Below are 20,742 nucleotides of genomic sequence, written 5' to 3'. Positions count from 1 at the left end.
AACTTCTCCAAGAACAAAAGAGCGGGCAGGTGCAATTTCTCTCCCTCCCAGACATTTATGGAACCAATGTAAACACCTTCCACATAGCTTACTAACACTGTGCACTCACTCCTGCATTCTCCTGTTGAATCACTCCATTCAAGAAGCCCCACTGGGCAGGAGTCCCTGCAAAGCAGCTCCAGCCAGGTCTCATCTTACAAGAAGCCCTGATAGTGAACACTATCACTCCAAAATAACTCTTGCCCTGGGGAGTGCGTCAGATAATCACACACATCTGTCTGACTGCAGCACCAGCAGACTGACTTAGACAGACATCTGATCTCTTGGCCCCACTAATCAACAAAGCCTCTCAAAAGAAAGACAAAGATAGTGCCCTGTACTTCTGTGCAATTTCAGCCCCTGCTAATGGTCTGAAGGCAGGCATCTGGACTGATTACTGATACTGTTCAACTATAAGCCCTTCCCTGCCCCACATAGGCCCTTAACAGCATAGGGACCAGACCCTGCCCACAATAAGCAAAATGGACATTTGGAGCTGACTGGACTGAAGGCAAATGCGGCTGAGCCACAACAGTATGGTGCACAAAATTCATATAAAAGTTACCCCTCAGGTGCTTGGTTCTGGAGAAGAGGGGACGGTGTGCTACAGGGCACCACAGGACCTTTTCTTCATAAAGCCACTACTTTAAAGATCAAGAGATGTATCTTACTTTCTAAATAAATAGGGAAAAACACAGAGAAACAAAACGAGGAGAAAGAGGACTATGTCCCAAATGAAATACCAAGCAAAAGAGCTAAATGAAATATAGATAAGCAATATGCCTGATAAGAGTGGAGGATCTTAGAACTTCAACAAAGGGATAAAAATATAAAAAGAACTAGTCAGAGATATACTCAATGACTAAAATAAAAAATATACTACAGGGAATGAACAGCACATTTGAGGAGGTAGACGAATGGATCAGCGACTGGGAAGACAGGGTAATGGAAAGCAACCAAGCTGAACAGGAGAGAGAGAAAAAGGGAACTCAGCAACACCACAAGTGTAATAACAGTCATATTACAGAGATCCCAGAAAGAGAAAAGGGGGCAGAAAATTTATATGAAGAAATAACAGCTGAAAACCTTCCAAACCTGAGACAGGAAATTCCTATCTAGATCCAGGAGACACAGAGAGCCACCAACAAAATCAACCTAAAACAGTCCACACTAAGACACATAATACTTAAAATGGAAAAAGGAGTGATAGAGAACTTTTAAAGCAGTAAGAGAAAAGAGAGCAGTCACACACAAGGGAAATCCCATAAGGCTATCATCTGATTCTAAGCAGAAACGGTGCAGTGCAGAAGAGAGTGGCATGATATATTCAAAGTGCTGAAAAGAAAAAATCCTGCAACCAAGAATACTCTATCCAGCATGGCTATCATTCAGAACAGAAGGAGCGATAAAAGTTTCCCAAACAAGAGAAAAAGAGTTCATCACCTTAAGTCAGGCTTAACAATTGTAAATACTTTTGCACCCAACATGAGAGCAACTACATACATAAAACTATTGACAAGGAAGAAGCTGACAGTAGTACAATAGTAGAGGACTTTACACCCCACTTATATCAACGGATATAATATTCAAAACATTCCATGAAAAACAGAATATACATTCTTTACAGGGGCACATGGAACATTCTCCAGAATAGATCACATGATAGGCTACAAAAGAAGTCTCAATAAATTTGACTGAAATCATATCATGTATCTTTTCCCACCACAACACTGAAACTAGAAATTAAGTATAAAAAGAAATCTGGAAAGAATACAAATACATGGAAGCTAAATAAAATGCTACTAAACAATGAATGAATACGTCAACCAAGAAATCAAAGAGGAAATACATGGAGACAAATCAAAATGAAAAACACAACAGTCAAAAATCTTGGGATTCCTCAAAACCTGTACTAAGAGAAAGGATTATAACAATACAGGCCCATCTCAAGAAGAAAAATCTCAAATAAATAACCTAAACTTACACCTAAAGAAGCTAAAAAAAGAACAAAATCAAAAGCCAAGAGAAAGAAGGAAAGAATGAAAAGTAGAGCAAAAATAAATAAAACAGGGACCAAAAAAAAAAAAAAAAAAACAAAAAACAAAACCACCACCCAAAAACAGTGAAACCAGGAGCTGGTTCTTTGAAAAGATCAACAAAATTGATAAACCTTCACTCAGACTCATCAAAGAAAGAAGACAAAATTAGAAATGAAGGAGGAGAAATAACAACGGACACCATTGGAACACAAGCATTATAAGAGTATTAGGAAAAATTATATGCCAACAATTTGGACAACCTACAAGAAATGAATAAATTCCTAGAAACATTAACCTTCCAAAACTGAATCTAGAAGAATTAAAAAATTTGAATAGACTGATTACTAGCAATGACATCGAATCAGTAATCAAAAAACTCCCTTTGCTCATTTCTTGTTTTTTAAAGATTTAGTTGAGAGAGCAAGCATGAGAGAAAGCAGGGGAGGGGTAGAGGGGGCGAGGAAGAGAATCTCAAGCTGATTCCCCAGAGTGTTGAGCCTGATGCAGGGCTCGATCTCACTACTCTGAGACCATGACCTGAGCCGAAACCAAGAGTTGGAAGCTTAAACGACTGAGCCACCTAGGTGCCCCTTTGCTTGTTTCTTAAATTCCACATGAGTGAAATCATGTTATTTATCTTTTTCTATTTATTTCACTTGGCATAATACTCTCTAGCTCCATCCATGTCATTGCAAGTACCAAGATTTCACTCTTTCTTATGGCTAATCATCTTTATCATCAGTTGATGGACATTTGGGCTGTTTCCATAATTTAACTACTGCAGATAATGCTGCTATAAACAATGAGGTGCATGTATCACTTTGAATTAGCATTTTTGTATTCCTTTAGGTAAATACTTAGTGCAATTGCTGGAAAAAAATATGTATGTACACACACAGATATACATTCACACATATATATAAACACATACACAGAAATCCGTTGCATTTCTATACATTAATAAAAGTAGCAGAAAGAGAAATTAAGAAAACAAAATCCCATTTACAATTGCATCAAAAAGAATAAAATACCTGGGAATATACTTAACCAAGGAGGTGAAAGACAACCCAACTCTGAAAACTATAAAATACTGATTAAAGAAACTGAAGATACCACAAATGAAAAGATACGTGATACTCATGGACTGGGAGAACCAATATTGCTAAAAATGTCCATACTACCCAAAGCAATCTACAGATTTAATGCAATTCCTATCAAAACACCAACAGCATTTTTCATAGAACTAGAACAAATAATCCTAAACTTCGTATGGAACCAAAAAAGACCCTGAATAGCCAAAACAATCTTGAGAAAGAAGAACAAAGCTGGAAATATCACAATCCCAGATTTTAAGATACATTACAAAGCTGTAGTAATCAAAACAACAGTGTGGCATCAGCACAAAAACAGACACACTGATCAATGGAACACAATAGAGAGTCCAGAAATAAACCCACACTTTTGTGGTCAATTAATCTACAACAAAGGAGGCAACAATATGTAATGGGAGAAAGATAGTCTTAAACAGTGACAATTACAAGCAAAAGTAATGAAACTGCACCACTTTCTTACACCATACACAGAATAAACTCAAAATGGATTAAAGATCTCAATGTGAGACTTGAAACCATAAAACTCTTAGAAAAAAACAGGCAGTAATCTCTTTGTCCTCAGCTGTAGAAACATTTTTCTAGATATCCTTTGGCAAGGGAAACAAAAGCAAAATTAAACTATTGGACTGTATCAAAACAAAAAGGTTTTTCGCACAGTGAAGAAAACTATCAACAAAACAAAAAGACTACAAACCAAAAAAGCAGCCTTACTAAATGGGAGAAGATACTTGCAAATGGTATTTCTGATAAGGGGTTAATACCCAATATATAAAAAGAACTTCTATAACTTAACATCAACCCCTTCCACCCCAATAATCAAATTTAAAAAATGGGCAGAAGATATGAACATTTTCTCTGAAGAAGACAAAAAGATGGGTCAAAAGACACTTGAAAAGATGCTCAACATCACTAATCATCAGGGAAATGCAAATCAAAACCATAATGAAATATCACCTTATACCTGTCAGAATGGCTAAAATCAAAAACTGAAGAAATAACAAATTTGGCGAGGATGTGGAGAAAAAGGAACCCTTGTGCACTATTGGTGAGAATGCAAGCTGGTTCGGCCATGGTGGAAAACAGTATGGAGTTTCCTCAGAAAATAAAAGAAAAAGAATTACCATATAGCAATTCCACTACTGGGTATTTAACTAAAGAACACAAAAACACTAATATGAAAAGAAATATGTACCCCTATGCTCATTGCAGTATTTATAATAGCCAAGATACAGAAGCAACCCAAGTGTCTGATAGATGAATGGATAAAGAGGATGTGGTATATGTGTGTACACACACACACAGACTGGATTACTTAGCAGCAAATAAGAATTAGATCTTGCCATTTGCAACAACATGGATGGATCTCGAGGGCATAATAATAAGACATGAGAAAGGTAAAGACAAAAATGTATGATCTCACTCATGTGAAATTTAAGAAACAGAACTATGAACAAGGAGGAAAAAAAGAGACAAAGTGACTCTTAAATAAATATAAAGAACTAGTGATTGCCAGAGTAAAGGTAGGTGGGAGGGATGGGTGAAATAGGTGAAGGGGATTAAGAGTACACCTTAAGGTGATGAGCAGTGAATAACGTACAGAATTATTAAATTATAGACCCAAAACTAATATAACGTATGTTAATTACACTTGAATTTTTAAACAAAGAATGTTTACTGATAATGAACAAAGTCTAGGATATATTACATTAGAAGAAAAAGGTAAGTAAAAAATAGCATATATGACATTTATTTTACATCCTTAATTTATATTTTTAAATACAGAAAAAAAGATCTAAAAGATACCAAACTTAATAGTGGTTACCCTTGGGGAGAGCCATCCAACTGCTGTTACCTGGGGCACAAAATATTAATGGACTGGGAAAAAAATATTTTATCAACCAATTGTGACATAATGTCCTGTTTACCAGCCACAGCAGTTAATACTGAAGAAGAACAGACCAGACTCTTTTACTTAAAAAATATCTTATCTTGTGAAAAACTTAAAAAATCCAGAAAAGAATAAAGTAGAAAACAAAAAAATACTCAGAGCAGGAGTTTTGTTTAAAGGGTAACTGCTGAATTAGTTGGCAATAAAAATATTTTTTAATACTTTGCTAGAAGTGAGGAACTAGAAATGGCTATGACAGAATGACCACCCCACTACTACGTAAGTGTCACCATATCTCTTTTTCCAGACCTATGACAGATATCACCCATCAATCATGGAATTCTTTTGTGCTGGACACTGTCCCACAATTCTCAACTCAAATACTCTAGTTTAATACGTCCCAAAGTTTTAAGTATTTAAGAATCAACTGAGATCTTTGTTAATATGCAGAATCTGATTCAGTATGTTTGGAGTGGGGCTCAAGATTCCTCATTTCTAACACGTCCCCAGATGATGCTGATGGTACTGGTCTGCAGATCACACTAACAGACTCTAGATTGCCACTAATAACTGATTGGATGCAGTCAGTTCACAAAGTAAAACACTGTAAGAGTGTTGACAAAACTGACTTCATCTTTGATCCTCCATCTTGTTCACATTTGCTGAATCACCCCTCTTCGGGCTACATGCTGTAGACTCATTGAAGATTAATATACATATCACAGAAATGCCCTCCCAGGCTGGGATGGGGGAAGGCTTGTTTTGGCCTTCCATAAATCTGTTAAGAGATAATATAGTCTTTCCCTTTCCTGATGCACAGGTGGTGCCATACGATCTAATTAAAGGTTAGCTGTCAATTAGGTGTATGTATGCATGCCCTCTAAGGTGTGTATGAACCCTCTGATCTCACTATAATGTCCTTCTGCGAGTCTCACTCTATAAAATCCATGGACTAAGGTCCAGATTTTACACAGAATGTAGCTGCTGTGGACTATCCTCTTCCCAATCCCACCTGACAGTAAGTCAGCCCAGATAAAACTCTGTAAACTGTGTGGACTGGCTAGCTTCATCTTCTGGTCTCGAAGTGCCTTCTCAGTTTGGCGGATACTTAACTGTCTTCTCCCCCAACTTATAACAAAGATATTAGGTATTTTGAAGAAGTTTTAAAAACTTTTAAGATCTAAGTCTCTTTAAAGAAAATAAATATCCCATAATAGTGGATTTGAGCATATCTTTATGTGCTGACTGGTTATTTAATTTTCTTCTAGGAATACCTATTCATTCCATTTTAAAAAAATTTGTTTGACTTTCTACTGGTTGTTTTCTTCCAGTGATCTATAAAAATTCTTTATATACTCAAGATACAAACTCTTACACATTTTAAATGACAAATCTTTCATTTATGATACATTATATGGTTAGCCTTCAGAATATGTAAATTGGGGAGTAACAAAAAATTACGTTATAAAAGAAAACTGGGGAAAGAAAACCAGGGAAGGCTCTGTATGCCATCTTACATGACATTGTAAATAATATATTGCAAGTAAAAAGATTTCTGTGTGCAATCCCTTTAGGATATATTAGGTTAAGTTTCTATGAATCCTCCCTTAATATTTTATTGTGCATTTTAAACCTCTAAAATAGGAATGTGGCAACAGCAATTCTTAAACTTACTAAAGCCTACTCACAGAACTAAAAAATATTTTTTTTAGAACTTGAACAATCACGCATAGCTTGAGGACAGTTTGAGAAATGCTAGTGAAAACAGTGGAAAATAACCAAGATTTACCAAGGAAGTAATATGATGAAAATATTTTAGAATTAATATGATAGTGATGTGCAAAATGGATTAGAAGCAGCAGACTCTGTAGATGTGGGTAAGTTACTGATTCAAGAAAAATTCATGTTTAGAGGACTTCTGGGAAAATGGCGCAGAAGGATCCTGAGCTCACTTTGTCCCATGGACAGAGCAAGGTAACAGCCACATCAGAGCAACTACCTCTGAAAACGACCCGAACACTGGCAGAACAGACTTTCCACTGGTTAACTGTAAAGAGAAGGCCACATCCTAAAGGGCAGCGGGGGCAAAGATGCAGTCAGGAACCAAACCCCCAGTGACACTAACCACAAATCAGAGGGACTCCACAATCATGGAGAAGGAAGAGGAGCAGTGCCCACACTAGGCACCTCAGGCTTGGGGAGGAGAGGGAGACCTGCACTGGGAAGTCTGCATAACGTCTGGCTTTCAAAAGCACAGGAGCTTATTATTTTATTTTTTTACAATCAACCACACTTAGCTGTAGCTACTTTAAAAATCAGTGGACTTAGCTCTAAGAGAGGCAGAAGGAGATTGAAACTGAGTCACTGCTCTTGAAGAGACAGCACAACAAACAACCCAGTTGAAATACAATATAAACAGCAGCTTGAAAAGAGCCTGGGATCTTTAGGTTTCTCAAAGAAGCCCAACCTCAGCCTAGATAGCAGGCTATTTGCAGGAATTAGCAGGAGCACTCCTCCACCTGTCTTGCTAGCGCCATGTGCCCTGCTACTGTGTTCTCCTGTGGATTTGCCCCCTCCAACCTACCACACTCAGCAGGCATCCTGCCAAAGAAGACCATGCCATGAAATACCTTGCAAGCAGCCTTGGCAAGGACCAGGCTCACTCTAGAGTGAGTCCTGCCCGGGGAAGAAAGGAAGATAATCACACACACCTGTGCACACTCAGTCCCAGCAGCTGAACCTTATAGCTGGCACTGCAAAGAAAGCATCCTGCCAATCAGTGCAACTGCAGCCCTAGCAGATGGGCTGAGGGCGTCTAGTTGACAGCTGATACTGCCCAAATACAACAGCTTGCTGGCTATTGTAGTTGTCTCTTTGTTGACTGCAGACTGGCCCCTTGACAGCACAGGGACCAAATCCTGCAGAGAACAAGCAAAGTCAGCCATTGCGGCCTACTGGACAGAAGGCAAATGAGGCTCAGCCACAACAGTAGGGAGCAAGCAACCCACAATGGAGATAGGCATGAAATTCCTGACTCTGGAGAACAGGGCACACTGTGCTACAGGGCACCACAGGACCTCTTTTTCATAAGGCCACTACTTTCAAGATCAGTAGACAAAGCTGACTTTCAAAATACAAAGAAACAAACCCAGAGAGTTAAACAAAATGAGGATACAGAGCAAAGAAGAGGGCATAATAACGAATTCACAGTAGTGGTCATAAAGATACTCACTAGACTTGAGAAAAGAGTGGAGAATCTCACTGAGACCTTCAACAAAGAGACAGAAAATATAAACAAGAAACAGAGATGAAGAACTCAATAACTGAAAGAAAAAATGCACTACCAGGAATAAATAGATTACAGGACATGGAAGGATCAGTGATTGGTAAGACAGGGTAATGGAAAGCAACCAAGCTGGATAGTAAAAAGAAAAAAGAGTAAAAAAAAAAATAGAATAAAAAATTAGAATAGGTAAAAACTCAGTGACATCATCAAGTATACTAAGATTCCATATTATAGAGATTTCAAAAGGGGTAGTGACAAAGAAGGGGGCAGAAAATTTGTATGAAGAAATAACAGCTGAATACCTTTCAAACCTGAGGCAGGAAATACATATCTAGATCCAGGAGACACAGAGAGCCACCAACAAAATCAACCCAAAAAAATCCACACTAAGACACATAATACTTACAATGGAAAAAGGAATGATAAAGAGAGAGTTTTTAAAGCAGTAAGAGAAAAGAGCAGTCACACACAAGGGAAATCCCATAAGGCTATCATCTGATTCTAAGCAGAAACGCTGCAGGCCAGAATAAAGTGGCATGATATATTCAAAGTACTGAAAAGAAAAAACCTGCAACCAAGAATACTCTATCCAGCATGGCTATCATTCAGAACAGAAGGAGTGATAAAAATTTCCCAAACAAGAGAAAACAGTTCATCATTATTAAACCAGCCTTACAAGTAACATTAAGAGGAATTCTTTGAGTGGAAAGAAAAGGACATAACAAAGAAAATTAGGAAAAAATCTTACAGATAAATACAATAAAAGTAATAGATTAATCACTTACAAAACCAGTATGGAGGTTAACATGCAAAAGCAGTAATATCAATGTTATCTGTAAAAATTAGTAGAGAGAATCAGAAAATAAAAGGATGTGAAGTATGACATCATATACAGAAAATGTGGGGGCGGGTATAAACTTAGTGCTTTTAGAATGGATTCAAACATAAACGGCCATCAATTTCATACAGATTGCTATACACATTAAGATATTATTTATGAACCTAATGGTAACCACAAATCAAACACATATAATAGATATGCTTGGATTTCTCTTTTTCTGCACATCACTAAAGAAAGCCAAAAATGGCAAGAGAGCAAGAGAAGGAACAGACAAGAACTACAAAAACAATCATAAAACAAGTAACAAAATGGTAATAAGTACCTGCCAAACAATAATTACTCTGAATGTAAATGAACTAAATGCTCCAATCAAATCAGTAGGGAGTAAATGAATAGATTAAAAAGCAAGACCCACCTATATACTGCCTGAATAGACTTGCTTCAGATCTAAAGACACGCATATTAAAAATGAAGGGATGGAAAACCATTACCATGCAAATGGAAGTGAAAAGAAAGCTGGGGTAGCAATACTTGTATGAGACCAAAAAGACTTAAAGACTATAAAGAGACACAGAAGGACACTATATAACAATAAAGGGAACAATCTGACAAGAGGATATAACAATTGTAAATACTTTGGCACTGAACATGGGAGCACCTATATACATAGAACTATTAACAGACAAGGAAGTTGACAGTAGTACAATAGTAGAGGACTTTAACACCCCACTTACATCAATGGATAGATCAGGAAAAAAAACAAAAAGGAAACACTGTTTTTGAATGACACAATGGGACGGATGGACCTAACCTATATTCAAAACACTCCATAAAAACAGAATATATTCTTTTCAGGTGCACATGGAACATTCTACAAAACACATATTAGGTCACAAAAGAAGTCTCAATAAATTCAAAATGACTTAAGTCATATCATGTTATCTTTTAAAATTTTATTGTTAGTCACCATATAATACATCACCAGTTTTCAATGCTGTGATCCACGATTTACTGTTTTCATACAACACCCAGTGCTCCATGCAGTATATGTCCTCCTTAATACCCATCACTGGGCTAACCCATCCCCCCACCCCCCTCCCCTCAAAAACCCTCAGTTTGTTTCTCAGAGTCCATAGTCTCGCATGGTTCATCTCTCCTTCTGATTCCCCCCTTCATTTTTCCCTTCTTTCTCCTAATGTCCTCTATGCTATTCCTTATCTTCCACAAAAAAGTGAAACCGTATAATTGACTTTCTCTGCTTGACTTCACTTAGCATAATCTCCTCCAGTCCCATCCATGTTGATGTAACAGTTGGGTATTCATCCTTTCTGATGACTGAGTAATATTCCATTGTATATATGACCCACATCTTCTTTATCCATTCATCTGTTGAAGGGCATCTCGGCTCTTTCCAGTTTGGCTATTGTGGACATTGCTGCTATGAACATTGGGGTGCATATGGCCCTTCTTTTCACTACATCTGTGTCTTTGGGGTAAATACCCTGTAGTGCAATTGCTGGATCATAGGGTAGCTCTATTTTTAATTTTCTGAGGCACCTCCACACTGTTTTCCAAAGTGGCTGTACCAACTTGCATTCCCACCAACAGTGTAAGAGAGTTCCCCTTTCTCCACAAGCTCTCCATTTGTTTCTTGCCTTGTCAATTTTTGCCATTCTAACTGGTGTAAGGTGGTATCTCAGTGTGGTTTTGATTTGAATTTCCCTAATGGCTAATTATGACATTTTTTTCATGTGTCTGTTAGCCATTTGTATGTCTTCTTTGGAGAAGTTCATTTGTTCATTTCTTCCACCCATTTTTTGGGTGTTGAGTTTGAGAAGTTCTTTATACATGTTGGATACCAACCCTTTATCTGTAGTGTCATTTGCAAATATCTTCTCCCATTCTGTGGGTTGCCTCTTTGCTGTTTGCTTTGCTGTGCAGAAGCTTTTTATCATGATGAAGTCCCAAAAATTCATTTTTGCTTTTGTTTCACTAGCCTTTGGAGATGTATCTTGAAAGAAGTTGGTGTGGCCGATGTCAAAGAGGTTACTGCCTATGTTCTCCTCCAGGATTTTGATGGATTCCTGTCTCACATTGAGGTCTTTCATCCATTTTGAGTTTATCTTTGTGTATGGTGTTAGAGAATGGTCGCGTTTCATTCTTCTGCATGTGGCTGTCCAATTTTCCCAGCACCATTTACTGAAGAGACTGTCTTTTTTCTATTGAAAATTTTTTCCTGCTTTGTCGAAGACTGTTGACCATAGAGTTGAGGGTCCATATCTGGGCTCTCTATTCTGTTCCATTGGTCTTTATGTCTGTTTTTGTGCCAATACCATGCTGTCTTGGTGATTACTGCTTTGTAATATAGCTTGAAATTGGGCAACGTGATGTCCCCAGCTTTTTCTTTTTCAACATTTCCTTGGCGATTCAGGGTCTTTTCTGATCCCATACAAATTTTAGCATTGCTTGTTCCAGCACTTTGAAAACTGTCATTGGAATTTTGATCAGGATGGCATTGAAGGTAGAGATTACTCTGGGTAGCACAGACGTTTTAACAATGTTTATTCTTCTGATCCATGAACATGGAATGTTTTTCCATCTTTTTGTGTCTTCTTCAATTTCTTTCATGAGTGTTCTCTAGTTCCTAGAGTATAGATCCTCTACCTCTTTGGTTAGGTTTATTCTGAGGTATCTTATGGTTTTTGGTGCTATTGTAAGTGGAATAGTTTCTCTAATTTCTCTTTCTACAGTTGCATTGTTAGTGTATAAGAAAGCAACTGATTTCTGTGCATTGATTTTGTATCCTGCCACATTACTGAATTGCAGTATGAGTTCTAGCAATTTGGGGGTGGAGTCTTCTGCGTTTTCCACATAAACTATCATGTCATCTGCAAAAAGAGAGAGTTTGACTTCTTTGAAAATGTGAATAGCTTTTATTTCTTTTTGCTGTCTGATGGCTGTTGCTAGGACTTCTAGTACTATGCTGAACAACAGTGGCAAGAGTGGACATCCTTGACATGTTCCTGCTCTTAGGGGAAAGGCTCTCAGCTTTTCCCCATTGAGGATGATATTCACTGTGGGTTTTTCCATAGATGGATTTTATGAACTTGAGGAATGTTCTATCCCTATACTCTGAAGAGTTTTAATCAGGAAAGGATGCTGTATTTTGTCAAATGCTTTTTCTGCATCAATTGAGAGGACCATATGGTTCTTCTCTCTCCTATGAATGTGTTCTATCACACTTACTGATTTGCAAATGCTGAACCACCCTTGCATCCCGGGGATAAATCCCACTTGGTCATGGTGGATGACCCTTTTAATGTATTGTTGGATCCTATTACCTAGGATTTTGTTGAGGATTTTGGAATCCGTATTCATCAGGGATATTGGTCTGAAATTCTCCTTTTTGATGGGGTCTTTGCTTGGTTTGGGGATTAAGGTAATGCTGGCCTCACAGAATGACTTTGTAAGTTTTCCTTCTGTTTCTATTTTTTGAAACAGCTTCAGGAGAATAGGTATTATTTCTTCTTTGAATGTTCAGTAGAATTCCTCAGGGAATCCATCAGGCCCTGGACTCTTGTTTTTTGGGAGGTTTTTGATCACTGCTTCAATTTCGTTACTGGTTATTGGCCTATTCAGGTTGTCAACTTCTTCCTGTTTCAGTCTTGGGAGTTTATAGGTTTCCAGGAAGGCATCCATTTCATCCAGGTGGCTCAGTTTACTGCCATAAAGTTGTTGATAATAATTTCTAATAACTGTTTCTATTTCCTTTGTGTTAGTCGTGATCTCTCCCCTTTCATTCTTAATTTTATTAATTTGGGTCCCTTCTCTTTTGTTTTGGATAAGTCTGGCCAGTGTTTATCAATCTTATCAATTCTTTCAAAGAACCAGCTTCTAGTTTCGTTGATCTGATCTACTGTATTTCTGCTAATTCATTGTTATTTGCTCTCATCTTATTTCTCTTCTAATGTGTGGCTTAGGCATCGTTTGTTGCTTTTTCTCTAGTTCTTTTAAGGTGTAGAGTTAATTGGTGAATTCGGAATTTTTCTATTTTTTTGAGTGAGGCTTGGATGGCTATGTATTTCCCCCTTAGTACCGCCTTTGCAGTATCCCATACTATCCCAGTTTTGGACCGATGTGTTTTTGTTCTCATTGGTTTCCATGAATTGTTTTTCTTCTTTGATTTCCTGGTTGACCCAAACATTCTTGAGCAGAGTGGTCTTTAGCTTCCAAGTGTTTGAATTTCTTCCAAATTTTTTCTTGTGATTGAGTTCCAGTTTTAAAGCATTATGGTCTGAGAATATGCAGGGAATAACCTCAATCTTTTGGTATCAGTTGAGACCTGATTTGTGACCCAATATATGGTCTATTCTGGAGAAAGTTCTATGTGCGCTCAAGAAGAATGAGTATTCTGTTGTTTTAGGGTGGAATGCTCTGTATATATCTATGAGGTCCATCTGGTCCAGTGTGTCATTCAAAGCTCTTATTTCTTTGTTGATTTTCTGCTTAGATGATCTGTCTACATATTGTTATCAATATGACTATTTTGTTTAACAGTTGGCTTATGTAGATGGCTGCTCCTATGTTGGATGCATAAATGTTTACAATTCTGAGATATTCTTGTTGGATAGAGCCTTTAAGAATGATATAGTGTCCTTCTGTGTCTAACTACAGTCTTTAGTTTAAAATGTAATTTGTCTTATATTAAGAATTGCTAGCCCAGCTTTCTTTTGAGGTCCGTTATCATGGAAGATGGATCTCCATCCCCTCATTTTGTCTGGATATATCTTTAGGTTCAAAATGAGTCTCTTGTAGACAGCATATGGATGGGTCCTGTCTTTTTATCCAATCTGCAACCCTGTGCTGTTTTATGGAAGCATTTAGGCCGTTCACATTGAGAGTGATTATTGAAAGATATGAATTTATTGTCATCAAGTTGCCTGTGAAGACCTTGTGTTTATAGACTGTCCCCGTAAATTTCTATTCTATATCACTCTTGGGGTCTTTCTCCTTTTATAGAACCCCCCTTAATAATTCTTGCAGAGCCAACTTAGTGGTTACATACTCTTTCAGTTTCTGCCAGTCTTGGAAGCTCTGCATTTCTCCATCCATTCTAAATGACAGCCTTGCTGGATAAAGTATTCTTGGCTGCATGTTCTTCTTGTTTAGTACCCTGAGTATGTCTTGCCAGGCCTTTCTGGCTTGGCAGGTCTCTGTGGATAGGTCTGACGTTATTCTGATGTTCCTCCCTCTGTACGTAAGGAATCTCTTCCCCCTAACTGCCCTTAAAATGGTTTCCTTGTTTCTATGATTTGCAAGTTTTACTATTACATGCCTGGGTGTTGGCCTGTTTTCCTCGATCTTGGGAGGTGTCCTCTCTGCCTCTAGGACATGAACGTTTGTTTCATTCCCCAGATTTGGGAAGTTCTCAACTACAATTTGCTCAAATATATCTTCTAGTCCTCTCTCTACTCCCTCTACTCCCTCAGAGATTCCAATAATTCTATGGAACGTTTCATGGTGTCACTTATTTCTCTGATTCTATTTTCATGGATTCTGAGTTGTTTTCCCTGGCCTCCTTTTTTTCCGTTTTATTAATTGGTCTTCTAGGTCACTAATTCGTTCTCTGCTTTGCTTACCCTAGCTTTTACATTATCTAGATTGGATTGGATCTCATTGATAGCATTTTTAAGTTTTGCCAATTCAGCTTTCATTTCTGCCCTTAGAGACTCTATGTTGCCATTAATCGATTTCTCCATTCTAGCTACTGTCTTCACAATTGCTAGACTGAATTCCATCTCTCACATCTTGGTTATATCTGAATCCATTTGTAAATTCGTGGCATAAGTCATAGTCTCTCAGTCTTTCCTATTTTGGGGGTTCCTCCTCCTAGTCATTCTGTTGGTGAGTGGTTGAGGGAATGTACAGAGTCCAAATTATTGACCACAACCCAAGCAAGATGCACCTGTTTTATAGGGACTGGAGGGTTGCTGGCCTCTTGTTTTCCCAGCCTGTCTTCTGGGGGAGGGGCTTGCTGTGCTGTTACTCAGACAACCCTGTTTGGACAGAGTTGCCCTGCCTCCTGTGGCAGGGGATGGGCTCAGTGAAAACTGTTTTTTTTGGGCTTTTGTTCTCTGGCGGCTCTCCCTGGCGGCTTTCCGTGTCTCTTCCGAAAGTCAGAGCAGAAGATACCATTTCCAACCCTCTGCCTCAGAGCAGGGAGATCAGTCTGTTCTTCAGTGAGCTCTCCAGGTCACACTGTTTCTGTCTGCGCTGCTATAAACTGCAGGGTCCTGGGTTGTGCGCCCCTCAGCAGCGCTTCTAGTCCTCGCCTCCAGGTTGGGGCACATCTCTGCCCTCCGTGCTTCTAAAACCACCAGCAGCCCCCAGTACACACGCACGGCCCCACTGCTCCGGTTTCAGTCCAGGGGACTGCCCTAAAGTCCTTTCCCCGTTGCTACTGGTCTGCAAGTCTGTGCCCCGTCCCCAGCGTGGGAGGCTATTGCTCACTGGCGATGTAGGATCCCAACAGCTCGGCTCCCTCTCCCTTCCGTTTATCCTCTGATATCTGCCCACAGAATCATGGCTCCCTGCTTTGTACCTCAAAACCAACTGCCTGCGATATTCTGTTTGGAGAGATCCAGATCTATCTCCTTACATCTCAAGCTGATTTCGTGGGTGTTCAGAGTGGTCTGGTAGATATCCAGCTCAATTCTGGGGACCAGTTGGAATAGGGTCCCCTACTCCGCCATCTTTCCCCCCCTTCCCTCATGTATCTTTTCTAACTACAAAAGTATAAAACTGGAAATGAATCACAGGAAGCTATCTGGAAAGAACACAAATACAATCAGGCTAAATAATGTGTTACTATAACACTGAATGCACCTACCAAGATATCAAAGAAGAAATAAAAAATATATGAAGACAAAAATGAAAACACAATGGTCTAGAATCTTTGGCATGTGGCAATACCTCTTGTAAGAGGGAAGATTATAACAATACAGATATACCTCAAGAAGCAAGAAAAATCTCTAATAAATGACCTAACCTTATATCTAAAGGAGCTAGAAAAGAAAAAATGTGCAAAGCCAAGAGAAAAAAAGGAAATAATGAAGATGAGAGAATAAAATGGAGACCAAAAAAAAAAAAAAAAAAAAACAGACAACACCCCCCAGCCCCGGGTTCAAAGGAACTATGACCTAGTTCTTTGAAAAGATCAACAAAATTGATCAACTTTTAGCCTGACTCACCAAAGGAGAGAAAACTCAAGTAAATATAATATTATGTAAAATTATATGCCAAAAGAATGGAGAACATAGCAGGAATGAAAAAATTCCTAGAAACATATAACTTTCCAAAACTGAATCATGAACAGAAAATTTAAACAGACCAGTTACTAGCAATGACCCTGAATCAGTACTCAAAACATTCCTAACAAACTAAAGCCTAGGATCAGATGTCTTCACAGGTGAATTCTACCAAACATATGAAGAGTTAAAACCTATTGTTCTTAAAACTTCCAGAATAAAGAAGATGAAAGAAGCTTACAAATTCATATTCATATCAGCAATACCCTGATACCAAAAGCAGATGAAGATACTACAAAAAAAAGTATGCGCCAATATCTGATGACAACAGATGGAAAGATCCTGAACAAAACATTATCAAAACAAACACAAATATACATTAAGAAAATCGTTCACTGGGTGCCTGGGTGGCTCACTCGGTTAAGCATCTAACTCAATTTCAGCTCAGGTCATGATCTCAGGATTATGAGATCAAGCCCTGCGTCGGGCTAAGCATTGAACATGGAACCTGCTTAAGATTCTCCCTTGGAGTACCTGGGTAGCTCAGGCAGTTAAGTGTCTGCCTTCAGCTCAGGTCATGATCTCGGGGATCAAGCCCCGCACTGGGCTTCCTGCTCAGCTGGGAGTCTGCTTCTCCCTCTTCCTCTGTCTCTCCCCCTACACCCCACTGTTCATGTGTTCTCTAATAAATAAAATCTAAAAAAAAAAAAAAAATTTCTCTCCCTCTCCTACCCCTGCTTGCACGCTCTCTAGCAAAAAAATAAATCTAAAAAAAAAAAAAATCATACACAGTGACCAAGTGTGATTTATTCCAGGTACACAAGCATGGTTCAGTATATGTAAATCAAAGTGATACATCACAGTAAGAGAAAGGACAAAAACCATATGATCATCTGAACAGATGCAAAAAAGTATTTGAAAGAGTGCAACATTTTTCATAATGAAAACTCTCAATATACTAGGTTCAGAGGGAACATACCTCAACATAACAAAGGGTATTTGTGAAAAATCTACAGCTAACTTCATTCTCAATGGTGAAAAACAGAGCTTTCCCTCTAAAATCAAGAATAGAATGAGGATGTCCACTCTCAATAGTTTTCTTCAACATTATACTGGAAGACCTAGCCAGGGCAATCAGACAAGAAAGAGAAATAAGAGGTTTGCAAACTAGTAAAGGAAATGTAAGATTTCCACTATTTGCACCTGACATAATACCATATACAGAAAACCCTTAAGACTCTACCAAAAAGTACTAAAACTGATAATTCAGTAAAGCTGAACAGAAAATTAATATAGAGAAATCTGTTGCATTTTCGTGCACTAATAATGAAGTAGCAGAAAGAGAAATTAAGAAAACAATCACATTTACAATCGTACCAAAAAGAATAAAATATCTAGGAACAAGCTCAACCAAGGAGGTGAAAGATCTGTACTCTGAAAACTATAAAGCACTCTTGAAAGAAATTGAAGATACTGCAAATAAATGGAAAGATATATGATATGCATGAACTGGCAGAGCCAATATTGTAAAAATTTCTCTATTACCCAAAGCAATCCACAGAATTAATGCAATCCTCGTTATCAAACTACTAACAGAATTTTTCACAGAAATAAAAGAAATAATCCCAAAATGTATACAGAACTAAAAAGAAACTGAATAGAAAAAGTAATCTTCAGAAAGAAGGACAAAGCTTTAGGAAGCAAAATCTCAGAATTTGAGACATGCTACAAAGCTGCAGTAATCAAGACAGTATGGCAATGGCAAAAAAAAAAAAAAGACATAGATCAGTGCAACAGAGTACAGAGCACAGAATTAAACCCACACTTACACGGTCAATTAACCTATGACAAAGCAGGAAGAATATACAATGGGGAGGGGCACATGGGTGGCTCAGTCAATTAAGTGACTGCCTTGGGCTCAGGATCTAATCCCAGGGTCCTGGGATTGAGCCTCACATCAGGCTGCCAGATCAGCTGGGAGTATGAGCCTCCCTCGCCCTCTGCCCCCCACTGGTGCTCTCTTTCACTCTCATTCTCTCTCTCAAATAAATAAAATCTTTTTTTTACAAAGAATATACAATGGGGAAAAGACAGTATCTTCAACAAAGGGTGATGGAAAACTGGACACCCACATGCAAAAAAAATGAAACTGGACCACTTTCTTATACCATTCCCAGACACAAACTCTAAATGGATTAAAAACATAAACATGAGACCTGAAATCATAAAACTCCCAGAAGAAAACATACACAGTAATCTCTTTAACATCAGCTGTAGGAACATTTTTCTAGATATGTGTCCTAAGGCAAGGGAAAGAAAAGCAAAACTGAACTACTACTACCACACAAAAATAAAGTTTTCAAAGAGAAACGAACCATTAACAAAGGAAAAAGACAACCTACTGAATGGGAGAAGATATCTGCAAGTGACATATCTAATAAAAGGTTAATATCCAAAACATATAAAGAACTTGTACAATGTCAACACCAAAAAAATTTCAAATGAATCCAATTAAAACTGGACAAAGGACCGGAATAGACATTTTTCCAGAAACAAACAGAGATGGGCAACAGACACATGAAAAAATGACCAATATCACTAGTCACAGGGGAAAGTAAAATGAAAACCACAGTGAGATATATTACCTGTCAGAATGGCTAAAATCAGAAACACAAGAAATAACAAGTGTTGGCAAGAATGTGGAGGAAAAGGACACTTCGTTCACTACTGGTGGGAATGCAAACTGGTGTAGCCACTGTGGAAAACATTATAGATGTTCCTCAAAAAGTAAAAAATAGAATTACCAAATGATCCAGTAATTCTACTACTGTGTAGTTAACCCCCCCAAAACACCCCAAAGCCTAATTCGAAAAGATACAGACACCCTTCTGCTTATTGCAACATTATTTATAATAGCCAAGATATGGAAACAACCCAAGTGTCCATCATACATGAATGGATAAAAGAAGGTGTGGTGTATATATACAATGGAGTATGACTCAGCCCTAAAAAAGAATGAGATCTCACCCTCTGCAACAACATGGATTGACCTAGAGGGTATAATCATAAGTGAAATAAGTCAGTAAGAGAAAGACAACTACCATATGACTTCACTCAGGTGTGAATTTAAGAAACAACACAAATGAACAAAAAAACCACTCAGACTCGTAAGTACAAGAACAAACTGGCGGTTGCCAGAGGGGAGGCTGTTGGGCCACTGGGTGAAAGAGATAAAGGGTTTAAGGGTACACTTATCTTGAAGAGCACTGAGAAATACAGAGACCTGATGAATGATCATAGTGTACATTTGACACTAATAGAACAAAGTATGTTAATTATGCTTGAGTAAAAAAAAAATAAAAGTTATTTTAAATAGTATGAATTCCATATCTAATGCCAGTATTTTTTTTTAAGGTGTATTTATTTTTTAAGATTTTATTTATTTATTTGACAGAGACAGAGATAACAAGAGCAGGAACACAAACAGCGGAGTGGGAGAGGGAGAGGAGGCTTCCCTCTGAGGAGGGAGCCCGATGTGGGACTCAACTCCAGGACCCTGGGATCATGACCTGAGCCGAAGGCAGACGCTTAACGACTGAGCCACCCAGGCGCCCTAATGTCACACAATCTTAACGTAAGTTAAGAGACTGAAGCTGTTCAAACAGAGTTAAATCACTGGTATGGTCAAAAGACATAGTTAAGGAAACAAGCTGGGAGAGAAACAGGGAAACTGTTTGTTGTTTTATTTTCCTTTCAGTAATTAAGTTACAGTAATAAGATTTGTCCTATATTAAGCCCAGGTAAGTTAAAATACCTCTGCAGAGTCAACTAGTCACTCATGGGGAATAAATTAACTCTCCTGGGACAATGGGGTATGAATTAGTGACCTGGAAGAGACAATTAATCTCATATGGATGAGCACTTGACTTTTAGACTGCTCTCTATTCATAGTTCCCTTGCGATCAAACATAGGTCAACATGCAATATATGTTGTTTTATGCACCTAAGCCCAAAGCTCTACACTGATTCAAGACAATAAAGTATCCACATGGCAAAAATTGTTTCAGCATATAGGAGAAAACCGGAACGCTGTTCAAAGAGTCCACAATGGAGATACAACACATATTAAAATTGAGACTATCGAAAGCTTTACAGTCATACAATATGAAATATGGAAAAATGTATTAAAAATGAACTGATTGGATTTTTTCATATTTCTCTGCAGTATTT

At 38.1% G+C, this 20,742-nt stretch overlaps 1 protein-coding gene across 1 annotated transcript in view; it reads right to left on the bottom strand.

Annotated features, from left to right (window-relative positions):
- The window catches only part of MMADHC (metabolism of cobalamin associated D), a 47,647-nt gene that overhangs the window by 9,211 nt on the left and 17,694 nt on the right, over nucleotides 1–20,742 (bottom strand). The gene's annotated exons all lie outside the window — the stretch shown is intronic.

The sequence above is a fragment of the Callorhinus ursinus genome, unplaced genomic scaffold (assembly GCF_003265705.2).
Source record: "Callorhinus ursinus isolate GAN/ISIS: 27379988/994484 unplaced genomic scaffold, GSC_fseal_2.0 scaffold2, whole genome shotgun sequence".
NCBI lineage: Eukaryota > Metazoa > Chordata > Mammalia > Carnivora > Otariidae > Callorhinus > Callorhinus ursinus.
This window is presented reverse-complemented; position numbering and strand designations above follow the sequence as displayed.